At 35.8% G+C, this 12,765-nt stretch overlaps 1 protein-coding gene across 1 annotated transcript in view; it reads left to right on the forward strand.

Moving 5' to 3' along the window:
• The window catches only part of LOC104622586 (protein FAM189A1-like), an 82,016-nt gene that overhangs the window by 19,395 nt on the left and 49,856 nt on the right, over positions 1 to 12,765 (forward strand). The gene's annotated exons all lie outside the window — the stretch shown is intronic.

Genomic DNA, 12,765 nt, shown 5'->3' on the forward strand with positions numbered 1-12,765 from the left:
TGGAGAAGCTGACTTCACAGAAAAGTCAGAAATCTTCATATTAAGTTCAGTATCTGGCTGATCCAATGGATAGCTTGTACCTGTACCCCAGATAATCTTGCATTAACTTAGTACTGGCACAGTTGCTGATCTCAACGCTTCATAATGCTTGGTGCTCCTAAATTTTCAGTTTTGCTTCTGGTTGTGTCCTTCTGCATCTCTGTCAGGGAAACAATAAATTCTGTAGAATAAATGATAACGAATGTTACTATGTGTAGATCATGTAAACCAAAGCTTTGTGAGCAAAATACCATGCTGCAATGTTTTAATCTACTAATACAGTAGTTTACAGAGACAAGTACATTTGTGTCTGGCTATTCTTGCTACTTCACAAATCTTAAATGTGTGTATTAAATTGTATATGTTTGAAACCACATTAAATATATGCCTACATATTTAATGTGGTTGGAAAAAGTTTGTAGTATCTAATGTCAAACTACAGTGTCTTAAACTTGCTTTCTACAAAATGTTTTGATAATGTAAAAAAAAAATTCATTCAAGGATGACTTTTCATGGCCTTTCAGAGAACTACAGGACAGGAATTAACAGGAAAAAACACATAGAGACAGTATTACAAGTACAGAGGCTTGGCAGGTTTGCAGAAGCAAGCTTAAGATGTCAATTCCTGATTTTTCTCAAAGTACAGTACACAGTAGTGTTGAGTAATATGTTTCATCAGCACAGAAGGTAACATTTTCTAAGTGTTAGTGTCTTGACTATCAAACCACTGAAAACCATGAGGGGAAGTAGTGATGGAAGTGCCAGCAATGAAAAGAAAATCCTGTTTTGTATATATCTCCGAAGTGCAATGTGAGGAATGAAATGAAAGCTTGCTTTTACAAATACGGTTCCACCTGATACAATATTTGCGTCACTTTTGGAGGACTTTAATTACTTTGCATATAGAGACTTCTTCCTCCTTGTAGTAGTAAGTCATTCTTCAAAGCAAACTTAATGCATACTGTTCCTTTTTACTGTGCTCCTGATATACTGATATGCAGTAGTAATTTTGCTGTACACATTTGCCTATTTTCTTCCATATAGTAGGCATAAAGGTATGTGCACCCCCTTGGTATCAGGTACTGAAAATATAGGGATGCTATGTATTTGATATAATTGTTTCTGGCTAAAGTTTTCAGTGAGTCAGCTTTCACACAGTGGCGTCTGATGTGAGGTTGTGTCGTATTTTGACATTCAGTTCAAAGTGCAAGCGGAAAATACTGGGAAGACGGCTCATTCTGGAATGGCTTATTCATCCTTGAAACTTTTTCTTCAAACACTTTGAGGGGCTTTGTGACAGAAAAATGCTCTGTATGTGCTTTAGTCAGCAAAACAAAAGGGTATTTGTCCATTGCAGTACGGTAAGATTCAACATGTTGCCAAAAGAAACTTTTGAAGCTCGCCAAGCTCAAGCTTACAAGGCTGGACCTGCAGAAATCTGAAGGAGCTTGTCCTGGTTTCAGCCAGGATAGAGCTGGTTTTCTTCACAGAAGCTAGTGTGAGACTGTGTTTTGGATTTGGGATGAGAAATTATTGATAATGTGCTGATGTTTGGGGTTGTTGCTGAGCAGTCAAGGACAGTCCAGCTTCTTGTGCTGGCCTGCCAGCGAGCAGGCTGGGGGTGCACGGGGAGCTGGGAGGGGACACAGCCGGGACAGCTGACCCAGGCTGGCCAAAGAGATATTCCCTACCATACGATGTCATGCCCAGTACATAAACTGGAGTCGGCCGGGGGGGCGGAAATCGCTGCTCGAGGACGGGCTGTCGATCACTGGGTGGTGAGCAATTGCTGTATTAGGCATCACTTGTTCTGGTACATTCCTTTGTCGGTATTATTATTGTTGTTATCATTGTTGTTTCTTTCTCTCTGTCTTATTAAACTGTGTTTATCTCAACCCGCGAGGTTTTTTTCTAATTCTCTCCCCTGTCCCACTGTGAGAGGGGGAGTGAGTGAGTGGCTGTGTGGTGCTTAGTTGCCAGCTGGGGCTAAACCACGACAGAGCTCTCCATTTATCTGTTCTGGTACATAAATTCTTGATTCATACATTTTGCAAATAGTTAATATGGTCAGATGGGTGAAGGTACTTAGGAAATTACATGGTCTCAAAGTTTTTACTTCACGTCTATGGAAAAGGCATTCAGTTGAAGTAGCTTCCTGAGGCCAAACAGCTGAGCCAAAGTTAGGAGACAGACATGCTACCCTGTGAAATCTGTTTGTTCCTCTGGCATTACTTCCTTCCAGTGTTGCTTTGTACATGAGCATTGCTATACCAAAAATATATGTACTAGGTATCCTGTGTATCATCTATTGCTAGTGGGGTAAGTGCTACAGAGGACTTAAAAGTTGAATTATGATAAATGTTGTAGGACGGAGAAGTTCAGTACTTGGCATTCAGTAATGTACATAAAATACTAGGTGCTATTAGGAAAGAAATACAGAACAAGCTATAATATCTTATGTTTATCACAGTTTAAACCCACGTATTAAATGCTGAGTGTAGTTCAAATTACCTCATTGGAAAAGCATAAGGGAAAGGTGACAGGAATAGTGATAGGTATGATGACTCTCTGCCTTGAATAGATCCAATTTTACAAAAGGCATGACTGGCCTGGAAAAGGACAATAGGGCATAATTATTCATAATTTTTCTTAACACAAAGGTGTCATCAAATGAAATGTCAAGTTTTAGAACAAAGGAATTATTTTTTGGGACAGCTTATAATGAGAACATGGAATCCCTTGTAAGGAATCTAGTTTAACCATTTTTTGTCTAAACTTCATGCCTACAGTTTTGATGCATCACTTCATGCATTGGTTATCAGGAAGACATTACTATACCTGCATGGGAGTTAGCACTTCGAAAGTGCACACTAACTTGTTACATCCCTAGCTGAAAGATTTAGCGGTGCTCCTCTCTCCCTATAGACATTAATTAATTTTGGACCATGTCAAGTCCTGATATGAGACCACTAGGGAGATACTCATCCAGTGTGCAGTGTTAACTGTGCTGGGTCTCAGTGTGTATCAGTGTTGTTACTGACAAAAGCCTTCATCCTTGACACTCACAGAAAATTGTCATTTGAGATGCCATTCATATTTTTATCTAGCACAATCTTTACAGAGAGCTGTGGGGACTAGTCTTCTGTTGGTGGAATTGTCCTGTGAATGACTTCACGTGGAGGGCTCTGATGATCATGTCTGGGTAATATGTGGTAATAGAGGAGTATAGTATTTAGAATTATCCAGAAAGTGAATATTAATAACATGGAGAAGAAACCAGAGTTATTACCAGTAGTTCAGAGTTAAGAAAGAGTTTTCTGTATGTATTCACCCTCCACCTCCTTTCTTTTGTAGTTTTGATCCCTTTGATTTCTTGCTTGCAAGGAGGCCATATAGTATGGTCTTTGTACACATATGGAACAAAAAGAAGGGCCAGTTAATGAACTGGAATACAGATACTCATTAGGCATGAAATTTTTCACCTTGAATGGTTGTAATACATGGTTATGTGCTGTACATGTATGCGAATGCCATATATTGGTCATAACCTTACAGGGGTTTTTCTAAGAATTTTGCTCCTTCAGTCTTAATTATGTATTAGCATGTCAAATGCATAGTACACACTTTCAATGACTTATCTGATCTTAAAGCAAAAGCTTTGACCAGTTTTGTATTTGGGAAATTTATTTCTAAAGTTAATGAGCAGAATTTTCATTATAATAGAAGTATTAATTGAAGATTAAATAACAATGTGGAGGGAGTACATTGGCACTTACGTAATGGTTTGATATACTTAGAGTTAGTATGGACACTTTTGGAACATTTCTGGGTTATAGAAATTTAATAATGTCAGTTAGTTTAGGTTATAATATAATGCATTTAATTATTTAACTGATGGTATCATTCAGACATGATGAGGGCCGTATCTTTGCAAGTATTGATTTTGCAGTCAGGAGCCCCTAGGTATGTGTTTTAGTAGCAGTTTTAACTGTTTTTTAAGAGCATGGATGATACTAAAGTATCATGGTAATGGAATTTAAAGTTCAGTGGTTGTTAAATTTTTCTTCTTTTGCATAAGAAACTCTGTCTTCTCAAACTACTTCTTTAGAGTAGTACTAGCACACTGTAGCTTCTCCAATATGTTTCTTGCTTTGACGTACAACTTCAATGAATTTTACTTTTTGGTAGAAAACTGTATGTTGACAGAAAATCCAAAATGTTACTGCCTTCTCTTGCAAGGGACAAACTTCAGTGTATACTAGAGTTGGTTGTTCTTTTATGTCTCCTCTTTTTTCCTCCTAACACTTCAAGAAGAAATTACGAAAGACACAGCAAGAGTAAGGGCAAAAAGGTGGTTTGAGCCAACTATCTCAAGGATTAAAGATTTCAGTTTTGCAGGTAATACAGTTTTAACTGTGCCTTTGGGAAATAAGATGAAAGGAAGTCTAAAGATTACAGTAAAAACAAAAGAGAAGAAATTACTTGATGCCAATTGTGGAGAAAAAAGCAATGTTAAGAGACAAAAATTAAAATTATGAAAAAGAATGGAAGGAGAGAATATGTCAGGTTCTATAAATCCCTTTGATTTTTTTGGTAGCATCCAAAAAATTAAGATGATCTACCTTGTCACATTCTGAAGGCAGGTGTATGGTTGTATCCACATTTAAGAAATGTGCAGGAAAAAACATTCACAAATAATCTCACCGAGAATACTAGTAATTTTCTAAAAGGTGCTAATTCTCAGATTGCTATAGCCATATTGTCTGCTTTTCTTAAAAATTCCCTTAAAAATCATCTATATTTTGAACACAATAAAATGGTAAAATTTGTTAATCTGTAATCATACATGTTTTTGTGTGGTATCACTATTTGAGTAAAAACTTCCTTGCAGCCAAAAATGTTACATTATGAGAAATAATAAGGAATCTCAAAGTTTTCACAGCAGACAGGGACATCTGAGAGCTGCCATTGTGTGCGTATTCATAGTGCAAGAAGACACCTATATTGAAAAAAGGTTCATTATCCTTCACCTTTTTCAATTTGCACCATGTTATGACAAAAAGAATTCTCAGATTTAAAAAATGCTTTAAACCAGAGTCATAGGTAAGGGAAGCTTATGATACATTAAAAGAATTTTGCAGACATGCTCCAATCAAAGCATTATTTATTTTTACAGAAATCTGGTTCTGCACGGTTATGGAAGTGTAGATTTAGGGCTACCAACCTCTCTTTGCCCTAGAATCTTCAGACTTTCCACATTCCCAGGTTTGTACACAGCAATTCAGAACATCTATGTTCCAGTATTTTCCTAAAGAAACAGTATTTATAATGTCTCTTTCTTTGCTGTTCCTCCCTAGTAATGTTTGAGCCAACAGAACAATTTCAACCAAATCTGACAGAAGAATAAAGGTTTTAAAGAGAGAAAAATCCCTGAAGTATAGTTAAAATTGGTAACTGAGTAGAGGTTATAACCGGAATGAGTGTTCCCACTAAGGGAAGCACTGGAGCATGACTTGAACACTTTCCTATTTGGTTGGCTAACGGATCAGTCAAGCACACCCAGACAGTTTTTGATCATGACTGAACATTTTAATATTAATTTTTTTGATTGTTTTTTACTTTGCTTTAACCATAAGGTCACTGATTAGAATAGAGAAGGTACCATACATGTCCTGTGTTAGCGTTTTTAGATTCTGTAAGTTTAGCTTTAATGGTGAACTTCTGGCAACATAGAATTGCAAGGCGTTTTTAGTCTCATCTACCCCAAATTCAAGTGTAGTATAGATGGACAGAATTCTTTTGTCATTGCAGCGGATATAAGACACCATAGTGCCTCTTAATCAAGCTTAATTATGATGCAAGAACCATTTCCCACAGAGGTCATATTCTGTCTTTCTGCTTTTTGAGAACAAAAGTAGTTGCTCAAATGAGAATAAAGTTGGCCTAAGTGACTTCTGTCATGGAAGTATTAGAGCTTCTGTAATATTTTGCTCGAATATAATTACAGGGGAACAGGAAGGGAGAAGAAAGAAAATTAGAATGCTATATGGTTCTGAAATGCAATTTTTTCCTCCCAGGGTATCTCTCTTTATTGCGCCTTCACTAAAATTATTTTCTTGAGTCCAGGACAATAAGGAACTAATACGGAATTGGAAAACAATTTCTGTGGTGATGTACAAATGGATTATCTCACATACTACTTTATCTAAAAAGTATGGTGGGGAACTACTCTACCTTATAGATGACTCTTAAATTAACACTTTGTATCTCAGAAGCATCCAGACAACTTCAGACTGTCAGGCAGTATGGTGCTTTTAAAATATTCTCTCTGCCATATTCAAATGTGCATTTCATATTATGAATCAAATAAAAGTATGTCCTTATCATATATCTATGAGGTTTTTTTGGTATTACAGTACTAAGTTCATTTCTGTTGTTGAAATGGTACGAATGACCAGTATTGGAATAAGTTGTTAATTTGTATTTTTGTTCTATAGAATGTGAATGCAATACACATTCATAGTTGCACTTTAGATCTCTCTGTTTTGCCACACTGCCTAACTTTTTCAGTATTGCTGCTGGAAATCATTCCTTCCTGAAAGAGATTGCACTGTGAAAGTATTGAATATTGAATAGTAATGTAATGTTCGGTGTTTGTTCTGTTGCAATATGATTAATAATAACTTTGACATGGATTTAAACTGTGCATTTGTGTCAAATGAGTGAGTGAGTTTTGGGGAATATAGCTGTCTTTCAGATTAGTTTTTCTTCTTTTCAGTCACCACAGTTTAAGCAATAAAAACACAAGGCAGAACTGTGACATTGATAAGAGAAATATTCTTGTGATGACATATGAAGTCTGTAAAATAACAATTACATTTGTATATTTTCATATTATTTATTAAATACATATGCATTCTTAGACTTGCGTCCTCTTAGGAAAGTTAAGAATTCTGAAATTCTCCTGTTAAATGACTAGAAAGTGATACTTGCAAAAGTTCTTTCCTCATTTTTAGTATAGTTCAGTGAATAAGTTTTCCAAATTATACTTTAAATATTTTTTTAAAATCAGTTATCAAAAATAGCATTGTGTCAGAAATATGAAAAAGGAATAACAGTGATCAGAGTCGGAAAAATAAGTGATGACTACACTGTATTTTTGAACGTTTTCAGTATATCCAGACCTCCTTAGTGTTAATGATTTCCATGGTATTCTTTATTTATTTTTAGAGGCATGTTTATGAATCTTACTAAAGATGGGACTACAAGGAACTTCCTTTTTAGTGGAAAGTTAACATAATCTCTTAGGGTTAGGTCTTAAATAATTGTTTTTTCTTTCAATATGGAAGGCCCTTTATTATAGGCCATACTTTGTAAAGGCATGGTGATAACTGATTTTTCATCCTGTGCAGATGTGTATGGTGTGGTCTCTTATTAAGTGTGTAAGTTGGGACTGCAATGATAAAAACTTGTTCTTGATATTTATACTTAAAACAGTTTTCAGAAATGCATAATTCAATTAAGACCAATTTTGGGAATATTTAAGTATGTTAATTCCTTGAATATGCATAAAACCATAAACATGCGGAATATGTATATAGATATGTTATTCAAAGAAACATGGCTAGGATTACAGTAATCTTTTTTCATCTTAATGCTTTATGTGCCTTTTTATGCTTACAAGTTAACATAAAAGGGGAGGAGATGAAGCAGTTGTGCTAGTTAAGTATGAACATGTTGTGGGCAGAGTGAACAGCAGAACTGGGTATCACATCTCTCTTCTGTTTTCTTTATTGTTGCTGCTGAATGAATGAAATAAGTCAGTGCATTTGTTTTACTTAGTAGAAAGATAAGATTCGTCAATATTGGTGGCTGGCTATCTGGTTAATCCTTGAAGGCATAGTACTCCGTTTCTGGTGTATATTAATATGAAAATACTTGTTTTGCGATTCTCCACCAGCATAAGCTGCATTATGGTTGATAATTTCCTGTGTTCTGTACCCTAAACAGTTCTTTCTTCCCTCAGTAGAAGGAGGAAATGAAAGATATTTGGGCGCTTTCTTGCTTTTGTTTTGTACTGTATCATTTCACGAAAAGGTCTTACTACTACAATTCATATCTGGAAACAAACCAGAAGAATCTAATGGTTAATTCTTATTCTTTTTAAGGATGGTGTTCAGTAGTGTTGCTCTGAGCATAATTTCTGCTTTAAGCTGATGTTATCCTATGCGAAAATTTCAGTAATGCAAATTAAAGTGAGATTCTTCCTGCCTGTGAGGGACTGTAAAGGGGAGCCTCACGTGGTTCTGCCCTTCTGTATTTTGTGGGATGGCCCTTCAGATCATGTGCCCTAGCATGGAACCGGTGCAGACTTTTTTACGTTGCTGCATTTTGCCAGCTTTCTGAAGGAATGAAGAGTAATCAGTTGAGAAACTGTTTGAATTGTAAATTTATTTTTGACTCTTCTCCAAGTTTTGGGAAGTGTAACTCCTCCAGCACAGCAGGGAAAGACATCAAATGTGTAGGTATAGTCCTAAGACTGTAAACACAATCATGATTAATTTGCCAGGGTTCTGTTGAAACAAAACAACATTATAGTTTAGCTAAAGACAAAAGGACAAATAATTCTTCATTAATCGGTTTACTACTTACTCAGTCTGATGTGTACAACACATTTGTTTATAGATGATAAGGAAAATGGGAGCTCTGTATAAGTTTAATTAGAAAACAATAGCATGAATCTAGACTGTTTAAGAAACAAAAGGTGAAAAAAACACACACCCTTCTGAAGAGGACTTTTCATCAATAAATTTCAAATCACTCTGCCAAAAGGTTTTATGTTCACATTCCCATTTTACTGATAGTCCCGCTTTACATGTAAATCTGAATTAAATAAAGCCAGAAACTTTGACTGGGAAGGAGCGTGACAGAACCTGGACAGTTTGTTAGTGTGACCCAGTCCCTAAACTTTCATTGAGGTTTTGACTCATGAATACGCAGAATAAAAGGAAAGATAAGTTTGTTCTTTTCCAGTACAACTGATGCTGTGGTAAGAATTTCAAAGACCAGCTCTAGCTCTATTAAACTCAGGTGTTGAAATTCTATAACATAGACTTAAAATTCACTTTTAATAGATTGGATGGGAGGGGACTTGTTTTGAAATTTGTAGTCTTGGATCAGTCTTTTTAACTTTTTTATGTCATGATCAAATAATCTAGAAAATGTTTTATTTTAGATGAAATCCAAGAGAGTCACATAATCATATGATCATAGAAGTTGAGACTTCTGCAAAGAAACAATGTAATTGATTATTAAACAGAAACTGGTAAGGTTGCTTGCTGCTTCCTACAATCAAATGTCCTTCATCCCTGTCTTCCAGGAGTACCGAAAAGATAAGCTGCCTCCCTTTGCATTGGAAAATTTTTGCTCCTTTTGGTGGAGAGCTGCTGTGAAGGCTTGGTGTTTAAATGCGTTTATTCTTAAAGACACAACAGTTCTGAGAGGACCAGGAGAACCTATTTCATGTAACCTGAACCTCAAAATTACTGAAAAAAACAAATGAAGGAAGCAAACTAAGGTCATGAAGAGAATTGAGTTAGTTTATTATTCCAGGTGCTAGATGACATCTCAAATTGTGAGTTGTTACATCATTTTAAATCATTACCTCAGAGCAGAGCTAATTGGTTTTGTAGAATTCATGTAAGACTATGGTAACATTTAAGTAGGAAGTCCCACTAACATTTCTTCTACAGAGTGCTTTGTATAGAATACCAGCTTTGCCTTCTGCAATTAATTCTGCTAACTTTGTTGTAATAAATCAATTGGCTTTGCTTCTTGTTTATGTACTAATTCTTGGTGGCTCTAAAATTTTTGGAACTCAGTAGTATTAATGCATCTCCCTGAATTCTAGGAATATTTTATTTATATGCCATAGCTAGAAAGGTAAAGAAGTAATACTGTAGTTATAAAGTGGCATTAAGATGTCATAGCCCTTCAGTGTCTGACATCTAATTCTGTGTTTTCTTCAGTGCAAGCTCCTGCCCTTGGTCATTGGGTTAACTGCATCTTACACTCTTACAGTTTCATACTGCTCGTGCAAGTGTGTCACACTGAGCTCTCAGAGCAAACATTCAGTAGCTCACTTTCTGAGGAAAATTTTAATGTGGAAATTAGACATAACGTATGTCTAACTCCATCTACAGTGTTTCATAATGTAGTGTTGGCTCTCCATCATAATCCACAATGACCACCCCTTCGAAGGGTTGCAGATACATTTATCTTTACTACTGTACTTACGCCAATGTTAGGAAGGACTGCTTTGTGATAAAAACATTAAGCGCACTAAGCGTTTATTTTAATAGCTGTTAATGTGGTAACTGATATGTTTATGTCTCCTTTTCTCTGTTGTGCCTTCAGCGTGGTGGTGAACTTCACCTCAAAAGTTGTGATAACAGCATACCAGGTGTGTCCTATCAGTGGAAAGCTTTTTTGGTACTTACCTGAGAAGCTTTAAGGAAGAATATTGGAAATATTTAAATTGCTTTTATTAGGCTCTTTGTGGCCTGCAAGACAAGGTAGTTGTAAAAGGCTTGCATAGGACCTGTGTTTTCTCTTCTAACTACATGTCCAGCCCAGCTTAGGTACTAATGCCCAGGACATTGAGAACTGAGGCATAAAATAGCAAAACTGGGAAGACAAGTGTGAAAGAGAACTTCAGTGTTTGATACGTGACTGTGTCACTGGTGGCTGTCACTTTTAAATACAAGTTCTATACACAGTGTAAGACACAGACCCACAGAGAAGAGCAGAAGTTGTAAGAGCCTGTTACATGATTTTGACTGAGTGCAGGGTCCTTCTCTCTTGTCTTTGCACATGACAAGAGGAAGACCTTACTTTGGAAAACACCACTAGAGGTGTCATCATTAAGGGATGTTGATATGGAGGAAGTACTGTAAAGATAGGTAGACCTGACATAGGTTCTAAACCTGGTTGTCAGCTGTGATGCTTGAAAGAATCTGAAGCTGGCAACTAAAATCTGTAACACAACTTCTGTCCTTTCATTAATAATGTGGAGATTACAGGGGATTTTGTTTGTTTTTCCAAAAAGAGTTCTTGTGGTAGCTTTCCAAAAAAAAACTGGGACCCTTCTTTTCCTGAAGGTATGTGACTAATGAAAGGCATTTGGAGCAGAGTTGCTATAGTAGGCGTTCCTTCAGCACAGGGGACTATTTTCTTTGAGCTTTCAGAACTTTATACACTTCATTAGCTGAGGAAGGAACTTTGAGCAGCCAGTGCTACACTGATTCTGCCAGGGATTAATGAGGGGACAACTGAATAAATAAGGACAGTGTTTTAACTATGAAGAATTAACTACTATTTGGTGTTGTAGCAGGAGAGCTATAAAAGGGGATTTGGTGTTGAGAATCTACACAGTTCTGATGGCTTTATATGGAAGTTGCAGGTCAGCAAAGGTCTGGATTTCATCAGCCTTAGCATCACACCATGTATTTTTCATTTCCTGTGAGCCTCCCCAAGTCAATCAATATAAAATTAGAGGATATTTACCATTTTGAAATGGCTGAAGTTTCATTTGTGAACTGTACTTGTTCTGACAAGTGTAAAAGAAAGGGTGTCAGATGTTTAAATTTTTTTGAATCACACAAATTTTGCTGTCCATTTGCACGCCTGGATATTTCTTTTCTGTAAGTCAATTAAACATGTGAATTTTCAGGAATGTGTATGGTTCATAGAAGGAATATGATATAACCGATAATGTGGATTTACTCTGGGAGAATTTGCAGTAAAAGGTTAGTAATTGAAATAGTGGAAACATTAAAAAAACCCAACAAAACAAATAAAAATAAATTTATCTCCTGTGTTTGGTGAAAGTTCCATTAACTGTTCAAATTAATTTCCAGGTAAAGGGCTAGAAAAAGTACGTTAAAAATCATGTTCAGTGTCTTAGAAAGCTCAATGTTTCAACAACTATCACACTATCAAGTATATTAATTTTTGCCTGTATTAGCAAAAATAAATGCATATAGCTCTTGGGTTACAATAATTAAATATATGAAAATTAAGAAATAATAGAATAAGGTGATATATAAATATTGAGTCTGCAAGGTACCTATTAGTGTAGATTTTATACTACTTATATATCAGTGTTTCTCTGTGTGTGTGACCATATATAGATACACAGACATTATCTAGTTGCCCATTATTATATGGTAGCGGTATGTCTTTTATTGTAGAACTTTTGACTTTGACAGAGATTTGTCACAGATTCTTTTTCATACACACAATACAGGAGTGGTAAATTGTAAAAATACTTGAAATTTTGTTTTCTATCAAAATATGCAATGGAGATATACTTTAATCATTAAATATATCAATTGGGAATTTTTCTGTCAAGTGAGGCTTAGATTGGTGAAGAATGAAACTATTCAAATTCTTGTTTTTCATTTGAAAAGCACTGAAAAAGATCCAAATGTTTGCAATATAAGGTTGCCAGAAATATTTGGAGCATATGCATTGACGGAAGATAACGTCTTGTGAGAACAGTGACTGGAAAGAAAAAAGATGCAACAGAGTTTCTTACCAATTTGAGATAGCTCAATAGGAGTATTAGTGTTACATGGCAATGTGAACAGTGAGTATTTAAGGTGGCCACATATTGAGTACGTGTTTATTCTTGGCCTCTTACTGCTTGTGCCTTTCTGTTTCCCT

Source organism: Phaethon lepturus, unplaced genomic scaffold, assembly GCF_000687285.1.
Source record: "Phaethon lepturus isolate BGI_N335 unplaced genomic scaffold, ASM68728v1 scaffold3586, whole genome shotgun sequence".
Taxonomy (NCBI): Eukaryota; Metazoa; Chordata; class Aves; order Phaethontiformes; family Phaethontidae; genus Phaethon; species Phaethon lepturus.